The sequence below is a fragment of the Rhea pennata genome, chromosome 12, assembly GCF_028389875.1.
Source record: "Rhea pennata isolate bPtePen1 chromosome 12, bPtePen1.pri, whole genome shotgun sequence".
NCBI classification, from domain to species: domain Eukaryota; kingdom Metazoa; phylum Chordata; class Aves; order Rheiformes; family Rheidae; genus Rhea; species Rhea pennata.
In genome coordinates this window covers 12,398,808-12,408,383 of record NC_084674.1, presented here as the reverse complement: position 1 = coordinate 12,408,383, position 9,576 = coordinate 12,398,808, and positions in this window count along the sequence as shown.

Genomic DNA, 9,576 nt, shown 5'->3' with positions numbered 1-9,576 from the left:
AAAGATGCCTCTGAATTCAGTGTGAGTACTTTGTGACTGTGTATGTTTCTACAAATCTCTGTAAAGGCTAATGCCTCTGTGTATACGTCTGAAGACAGGCAGTTCTCTCTTTGCGCACACATTAGTATGTGTTTGTGCACATACACAGATTTTTTCATTAGGAGATATGTATCTATCTTTATATGAAAATTTCTGTATAGTATTTGCATGCATATACAGACATGTATGCATGTCCATAGGCCAGTATGCCTCCACCCATGTGCATGCCTGAACATAAAGCCCAAAAGAGAAGTACTGGTTTGTATGCAGCGACCCTGAAGCAAACAGATCCTCTGCAGAACAGCTAGTAAGCTACTGCAGTGTTAGTTAAAAAAGCAACATCTCTTTATAAAACCTAAAATAAGCCCTACATCAAAACCAGTACAAAACAACTCTAAACCCCCAGGCTACTGCAGGATTATACAGTTGTGAAATACGTTATCCAGCCTTAAAAACCATCTTTGACTTTCTGCCTGGAGTCATTCAGACAGCCCAAATTCCCAGCTACATAATACCCCCACCCCCACCCCCCAAAAAAAAAAAAAAAAAAAAAGTAAAGAAGTGGAGCTTGTAGCTGTTCCCAGGAAGGCAATATGTGGAGGTCCAAGTTCTTCCTGCAGAGAGAGGGTACAGAGAGAGAGATTATAGTTGAATTTCTTGCCTGCCATAATAATGGCTCAGTAGAGAATTAGCCCTAACAGATTGCTGTTAGAGGAAGATCAGCTGCATTTGGTGGCAGGAAGAGTAAGAAAACTAAGAATTACACGACACCTATGAACAAGCTATTGCATTGCCAAAAGGGCACGTGGTGCTGACACATCCATTACAGGCTTAGAAGCAGGTAGGTTATTCCTTAAATAAATGAGTAAAATTCACTAATTTCAGTAACAGTCTTTGGCTGGAGTTGCAAGTAGATTTTTCTATTTTATCCACAGCAGACACACCAACTTCAGCCTCCAATTACTGTTCCTGGTTATGCAGTCAGACTCCTAACTGGATCTCCTGTTGAACATTACGTCTGAGACACACCAGGGCTGGAGAGAGCAGGGCCAGACTGTTACATTGTCAATACATGGGGTATCATCCTGCAGAGAGAAGGCCACATGCAAAAACTCATTCAAAGCACCGTGTTGTCATCAGCCCAAGTACACTGTTTATGTCTCTCTCCCAGGGCAGTAGCCAGCCCCGCCAATCCTGTACTTTTTGTTCTTACACACGCATAGTCTTGCCTGTCCATCCACTGCCCTCATGCCTTTTATTCTTTCCAAGGAGCCCAGGAGAAGGCAGGGATCTGCAGGGAAAATGAGGCGGGGTGATTTAGCTTGCCAGCAGCTTAACCAACGATCAAGTCAAACCAAAGCTGCCAGCACAGCTAATTCCACCTTTACTCAGGCAGGCAGCTGACTACTTCAAGTGCAAGAAAAGCAAAGCGTCCCATGGGCCTCAGCACCAGGTCTTTAGCTGACATTAGAAATGCTCAAGTAGGAGGTCTGTGTGTTAGGGGGAAAGGAGGCTTAGAGTAACACCATCCAGGGTACATCCTTTTCATGTGAGCTTGCTGAGGAGCAGTGGGAGCTGTCCTATGTGCTGTGTGCTTCTAGAGCTGGAGCCAAGGAGCCTGTATTCCCATGACTATGCCTGTAAGTGTGTGCAGCTGACTGCTACAGTGTCCTTGTACTTGTGACCTTGTGTTCAGTCTAACGAATGAGCCAGCAAATAAGGCTCATGTTAACATAAGCAGAGGCAGTGGCAATGGCAGTCAAAAAGAAAGAAAAAGGAAAAAAAAAAAAAAAAAAAAAAAAAAAGACACCAGAAATCAAACCTGAGGAAAGGAATTAGGGGAAGAGAATTCATTAATTTCCTCTTTGCAATGGCACTTGCTTTCCACTCACTATTTTTAAATGACATTTTACCTGCTATTAGTTTACTGTGAGTATCTTCAGTGCTGCCTTACCTCCCCTGCAGCCAGTTCCCTCAAGAACAAAATTAAATTTAAGCTACTAAAGTTGGACCTTTCTGAAGCAAAAAGAATCTTTAAAAATGGATTTTTTTAAAGGTCATTTTGAACTTTATCTGAGCACACATGGAGACACAGGCCATTCAGCTAAATAATGCCATCTGACCACCTCCTGTCTCCATTACTAGGATAAGAACATCACTTATGTGAGGAGGAGAACAGAAGGCTTACCTTTCTTTCCTTTTATTCCTCTGCTGCTTTTTGGAGATTCTAATGCTGTTTATTTTTATGGCTGTTTTTCCACTTACCATTTCCCTTGATAATCCATAGAACTTGCATTAAAATGGGACATCTCGCTTTTGACCCAAAACAGGACAAACTGAATTCCTGACTGTTTGCTCCCATCAGATCAAGCTCCATTTAGCAGGACTTTACCTGCTCCTCACCTTTAGCACACCCTGTCCTGATGGGCAATCCCTTGACAGGACAGCATCAGAACAGCCTGTCTCCCTCCTTGAGTCTCTTTCCCTCATCCAGTAATTCAGCTTTACAAATTAAGTAAGATAGATAAAATGTCTTCCATTACGTATATAACCACATGCTTAACTTCAGACATAAGTTTCTTGACCTCTGTGGGTGTTTATGCTTCACTCTGTATGGGTGTAGTTTGTGAGACTAAAATCCCTGCTCCAGAGGAAACCCAGAGAAGCACAGAATATATTCCAGCAGAATTCATCAGAGAAACCTTCACCACTGGTCTGAAGCATCTAGAATTAATTATCTTAACATAACTCTTCCAGTAGTAAAGACTAGCACAGGAGATGGCTTTCCACATAAGCCTCCAGCCTGAACAAACAGGCCTCGTAAAACCATAGATTCTAATTCCATATGTGTCAGATCCACCTTCCTGCCGTCAGCCAAAGGAAAATAGGGTTGTTGTGTGATGAGCTGTGCTGCAGGGCTTGGTGCTGTGAAAATATTGCACGTTATTTACCATATGCAGCTCTTTCCTATCATACCTTAAGCAAGGGCATATTTCCTGAATAGACACCTAAAAAGAAAAGTGTCCCACAAGATGCTTTGTGTGAGTGGAAATTTTCCTCAAACGAAATTTCAGCACTTCACCTCTTCCTGTGATGGCATCTTTGTTCCAGCAGCTTTGTCCCCAGTTCACAGCTGCCCAGCCTCCTTGAAACAGCTTCCCTTTAACAACATTCAAATATTTTATTTGCCAAGTGAGGTGGGAATCCCAAAGGTTTGGAAGAACTATTATAAATGACAAAACACAGCATTATTATAGGTAGCCTGCCTACTTGATGTTATCTGTGCTCTACACTGCCTCTTTAATGAGGCTGTCTTTCAGAACTTGTACATAATACAAAAAGAACCTGATGTGTGCACTCCCCTGATACTCTAAAAATTAAAATGGCCAAATCCTTACAGCATAAAAAAGACTACTTTCTAAATCCTAAAACCCTCACATTCAGTGGAAGTGCTTTTAATATTCTGTTATTTAGTTCTACAAGCATCAGAATGAGGCTACTCTCAGCTACCCAATATAATTCAGTAAATGTTGCCCTGAAACCTAACAACACACTGCCCTCTGCTGCATTTTTCTCTGACACATTGAAACGGGAGTGGGATGCGGGGCGGGGGGACGTGCCGTGCTTTGCAGCCTATCCTCTGGCTTAAATTGAGATAAGCAGATGGTTTGCTAGCACTTATCAGTGACTCAGTAACATCCAAGGTACTACATAAAACACTTTAGCCAGAAAGAAGTCATAATAACAAAATGGATTCCATATGAGGAAGAGCAAAAGTAATTGAAAAAATCAAGGAGTGAGTGCAGAAGTGCTAGCAGTTCTACACCTTAGCCCATTTTTCTCTCTCTTCCGAGCAGAGTTTCAAAACCAATTATGTAAGTTAAATAACTAGCCACTATAATGTCTCCTTGCTCTGTCCCTCCCACCATTCTCACCCTCATCCACCACAGCCTCCCGTGACAAATCCTAAGAACTATGTGAACAAAACCAAGGACCATGGCATCTGTAACAAGAGTACTGATGCCATGTAATCTGCATCAAATGGAGCTGGCTGCAGGCAGCACTACCTCAAGAGAGAAAGGTAGCTTGGGAAGAAGCAATTTTTGTTATTTCACTCTTCGTTTTGACTGCAGTGTTAAGTGTTGACATTCAAGGGGACCCGGATCTTTGTGGATTCCTGTGGAAAAGAAGGACAAACACAAGGCAGCCCTGAGAAACTTGGAGGCCAACAATAGCTCTTGAGCAATTCTTACTCTGAGCTACTATCACTTTGGGTTCAGTTAGTTAAAATCAATAAATGCATCTGTTTTGATTTGGATTTTAGGTCTTCACTGAACAGCACTAAGATTTTCCTCCACAGTTTAACCAATGATAAAGTCAATAATTTCAAATTAGCTAGACACACTGTGAATATTATCATTGAAATGTAAGGTATCTCTGCACATAAGGACTCTAGGGACTGTACAAGCATTAGGATTTTAATACATAATTTTTAAATGTAATTTGAGATAATCCAAAAGACTATGTTCAGGCCTGGTCAAACACCAGTGTTTGGGAATACTTTGTTCAGATTACTGGGTTAACTTGCTAGAAAAGTGCAGACCACTTGCAAACTTGCAATCAGATCACAGTCCCTAAAGAGTTAAGTACTGAGTCTTGCCACTGAAGCACATAAATATCATCAGATTGGCTTCAAAATTGTGCCATTAAGAAATGTTCAGTTCTTTGCATAGTTGGCTTGTATTTGAGACTGTCAGTCCATGTTTTCAAGTCATTTTTTGAACAAAAGCTTAAAAAACAGTTTGAGTTTCTCTCCCCAATGTTGCTTTTAAACAATACACAAAAATTGAGAGACATGTCATAAAATGTTGGGATTTGACAATAATCTGGGTTTGTGTTTGGGTTATGCTATTACCTAGCAGGGCCATGAAAACTATTCCAGCATAAACATGGGTTTATTTGATCCCTTCCTGAAATTTGAGCTTCATCCATTTCTCAGTTTTTAGAAAATACAGGTTCTATTACTTCTTGTCCGTTCCACAACACCTTCTCTTGTGCTTTCTCCATTTTCCTGGGTCCCAGCCAGGCCTGGAAGCACCAAATAACCACAAGAAAGATTACTCCTTGAGATCATCATCCAGGAGAAGGAAGTATTAAGAGCCTTTTGGGCGGGCCTTTTTCTACTGAAGGAACTAGCCTATTAGCACATGCAAAACCTTGAATAGATTTACAAATTCAGCCAACAGCTTATCCTTGTCAGCATCAGCCACTATTAAGGATCACCTCACTGACCTGAAGCAAGAGAAAATCTTAAAATGATAGCTTCCTTTGACATCTGCCGCTATTCTGATGAGCAAAGAGCACAGCATTTGTGAAGCAAAGGGCAAAGCTCTTAACACCAAAGATTCAAAGATGTCCAGCCTGCTTGTCCACAGGATGGAAGAAAACAAAACTGAGAGGTTGACTACAAACTGAGTGGGAATCTGGATCCACTAAAAGATCTCTCTCTGATACTGTTATCCCGAGGGTGAAAAACTGGTAGAATCTCTGTTCCATTCAGCACAGTATTTAATTACCTAAGGAAAAAACATGTAAATAGACTTTAAGAGACACACTTAATAATAAATCTATGACAAAAGGCAATGTAGAAATCTGTGCTTTTGAATTTATCATCTGACCTTCCTGCTGAGCATTCCTGTGCAGCCGCAGGATAAAATAAATTGGTCTAGATACAGAAACTGTAGGAAACATCTGAATATTCCCTACTCTGAAATATTAACTTCTGATGCTTCTATCTCTGTCTCAAGTGCAAAATAGCACAGTCATAGTGGACAGATCAAGACACTAGGAATTTCACTGGAAGTGAGAAATACAGGTGGGAATACAGCCCAGGCCAGGACACTTGCATTGCTAGTGCAATGAAGCTGTCTCACTAGAGCTCATTAAAATAAAAAAGAAAAAAAATCATTAAAATACTCTTCTGGGAAATACACAGTATCCGACTACTTAAAGGAACTAGTTTTGCTTAGAAATATAGCCAAGTTCTCACATTTAATAAAAGATTAAAAGCTTTTCTATCCTTTCTCTCTACATTTCTTTCCCTTTTTCTTTTAAGAAGCCCTTGTAGGAAATTCAGCATGGAAAGGTGACTTTGGTGCATGGCAGATGGACACCATGTAGTTTTTTTAAAACAGACAAATAAAGCCTCATCCTGTAAAGCAGCTGAGCACGAGCCCTTTCTGTTACCTCTAGAAAAGCTTCTCACTTTCAGCATTTAGCACGACAGAGGCCATTATTTTGCAGGTAAAAATATACAGGTTTAGATCCAGACTGAATCTCTCTGACTTCATTAGACTTTCACCTGGGCAAAGGGAGACCCTGACCTGCACAAATCCTTGGAGTTTGAGAACATCACTGCAGCTGCCTGAGGAAGAAGATCTGGCATTCTCTATACTACTGTTTATTGTAAAATATATACACCATAAACCAACCTTGTGTCCTACACCTATGGGAGGAGATGTTCTCTAAGGCAAAGTATGGTCAGTTTAACCATGACACATTTAGAAAGCCTCATGCTCACCTTATCGTTGTATAATAACAACATTTATCAAAATTAGTCATTATTCAAAGGACACTAATCATATATGTTAGACCAAAAGCATGATCGGTAAGATTAGAAAAGATGCACTAAGCAGACATCCAGGACCAAATTTTGAAAGACAAGGCCATGTAGACAACACCACGTCTACAGAAAAGCTGATATGCAGCTCTCTCTCATTTGCATGCACAAACCAGCAGGTTTGCAAAACCAGACTTAAAGAACTCTGACCATTCTGACTTCACAAGCATGAGTTTTACATGGAAAAATAGCTGTGTATATCATTAACAACTGCAGGTCCCAATTCTTCCTATTTCCTTTTAACTACCTTGTTTCTGACACCCTTTAAAAGACAGCAAAAACAGCTTCTTACTATTTATTCAAGACTTTGAAGAAAAATAATTCCTGATAGGCCTTGAGCTCCCCCCATTGACTTCTTAACAGCAGCTAACATCCAGGTCACATTTCAATGCTCTGCTACTGTCCAGACAATCTTTTCTGGGTGGGATGTTGAGTTTTTACAATGATGATGTGATTGCCCTCTGCTGTGTGCACACTCACTGTATTTTAGCATGACCACTGCTAAAAGAAGTTACTGCTATGCCCCACCCTCTCTGGAAAGTGCTGCTTCTCAGGTGAAGAGCTTATTTTCCTCCTCTTCTTGTGAAGAAGGAACAACCTTTCCTCCCTAAGCTCTCCCTCTTCCTACCAACACAAAGTCTTTTACGATCTGAAAAACATTCCCAATCTCAGACTTGGTGCACAGGGTTATTACGTGCATCCTGTAGTTGGAGCTGATGGTAATTTACTTAATGCTGCCAAAATTTGTGAACATGCCAAAAGGCTTTTGACATCATTTGCCATGAACACTAATCTGAGCTGCAAGCAATTTTCATGTCATTCAAATGACTGGCTATCAAATTAGCCTTCTGACAGCCTCCAGCATGGCTCACTGTCTACATCATTAGTGTCGATGAAAGGTGGACCCATTATTATGGCTGAAGACCTTGTCTGTCTCCTGGTATAGGGTTAATTTCTATGGTAGTTCAAGGTCAGACAGTTATCTATTCTGAAGAAAGCACCAATCTCTTTTTTTCTTTCTTCAACCCATGAAATACTGGAAGCCACAGTGTAGGGTTTTCTCACCTTCTTGATCTTTAAAATACATTCTCTATTCTTCCCTGACTCTGCTACAGCATTCTGGAGATACAAAAGAAGCAGCAATCTTAGGGAACACCACTCCATAAACAGATCCCAAGTGGAAGATAAAGCTGGAGAAAAGTCGTACCCTTTCCTTTCCTGTGCCCTGACAGGATAGTCAGGGAATAAAGGGACGTGGCTGAAAGGGGAACTCTCAGGTTACTCTTCACTGTTAAATTGACTCCCTCCAGCAGTGTCAAGGCTCACAGCTTTTTGAATGTACCTAAGGAATGAGAACAAATCAAGGTGACCCATGAATTTTATTTTAGACAAAAGGATGGCAGAAGTTTTTCACACTCCAGTGTGTAAGAGTTCCCTGGTTCTTCTCTGTCAACCACTTGCCCTTTCCTCTTCTTTCAAATTGCTTCATTTAGAAATGCTCCCAACTTCTGTTGTTCTGTATCGCTTTGTCTTTTGGAGCTTTTTAGGGCAGAAGCTGTCTTATTCCATGTCTGTCAGAATGAGTTATGGATTTATGTCTTTAAATGTAGGATCAGCTCTCTTAGATGCACAGAGCCTTTTAGTTCTGTGCAAGAGCTGAGGAACTGAAGAGCTGAGGAAGGTAGCTCCCCTACCAGTGTTCAACCTCAGTTCAACATTATGCTACATAATTAATACCTATTTTATGTGGTTTGTTTTTTATTACTCCTCAGACTAAGGTGAGTAATGCATAGGAGAGGAGTGTCTTGGTGGGACTAGTTGCTTTTATTCTGTTTGATTTTATTAGAGAAAACAGATCAAGGCTTTTCATGTGGAAGGTAAGGAAGTTTATTAACATCCTCTAAACTCACGCTGCAGCTGCAGACTGGCCTTCCAGAAAGCCGCAGTTCAAACAAGCTTAAGCCTTATTGAATAAAGCTTTATTCAGCTAGTGAGCATAATGGTTGTCCAAAGTCTGTATCCCAGAAGGATGTACAAGTATCCACCCCCAGCACACCCAAAGAGTACAATATTGAGAGCGGAATTTGACTTGATATTCTAGGGGAGGAAAAAAAACAGAAGATAGGTGCAGGACCTATATTTTTAACAGTTATCAGAGCTACCAAAAGCCCTTGAGGTATATGGGGCAGAACACTAACACGGTGCCCCCTTGCTCTCCAGAACTAAGCAAAATCTTCTTACCCGAAAAATCAGTCCGTTCCCTTTCTCTAAACAAGCAACATAAATTGGCAGCACGGCAGGGCCATACCTGCCTGCTGGCTCCTCTACTCTAGCTTTGAGGAGAGCATGCTCAGACCAAAGCCATGTCCAGTATACCACAATGCTGCCACTGCAATACATCTGGATCTCCCATTTATGTCCCAAGGTGATATTGCCCCTGATAACCATCTTTGCTCCTTGACCTTTCCATTTTCGACCTTCCTGGAGCTGATGGATCCCAAGTACAAGAAAAAAAAAAAAAAATCAGCCTTCAGACAGTGGCAGAAACTCCTGAGTTTGTGATATTAATTATTTTAAGAATAATAAGGGCAATAATGTTTCTCAATAGGTTAAATGAGTCTGAGAAGGAAAGAGAAAAATTAGCCAAAGATAGGAACCTAACAAGCAGTTTTGTTTGATTTGTGAACACTATATGGTGGATGATTCTGGCTCCTGCATGTTATGTCAAAACTTGGAAACTACAGGTATTATATCTGCTCATTTACATGCTGATATTGAAATGGAGGCCACAAGACTTGAAAAGAGATTTTTCTCTGTAGGGAAGATAAAAACACTCTTACTCTAGAACTCTTTCATTA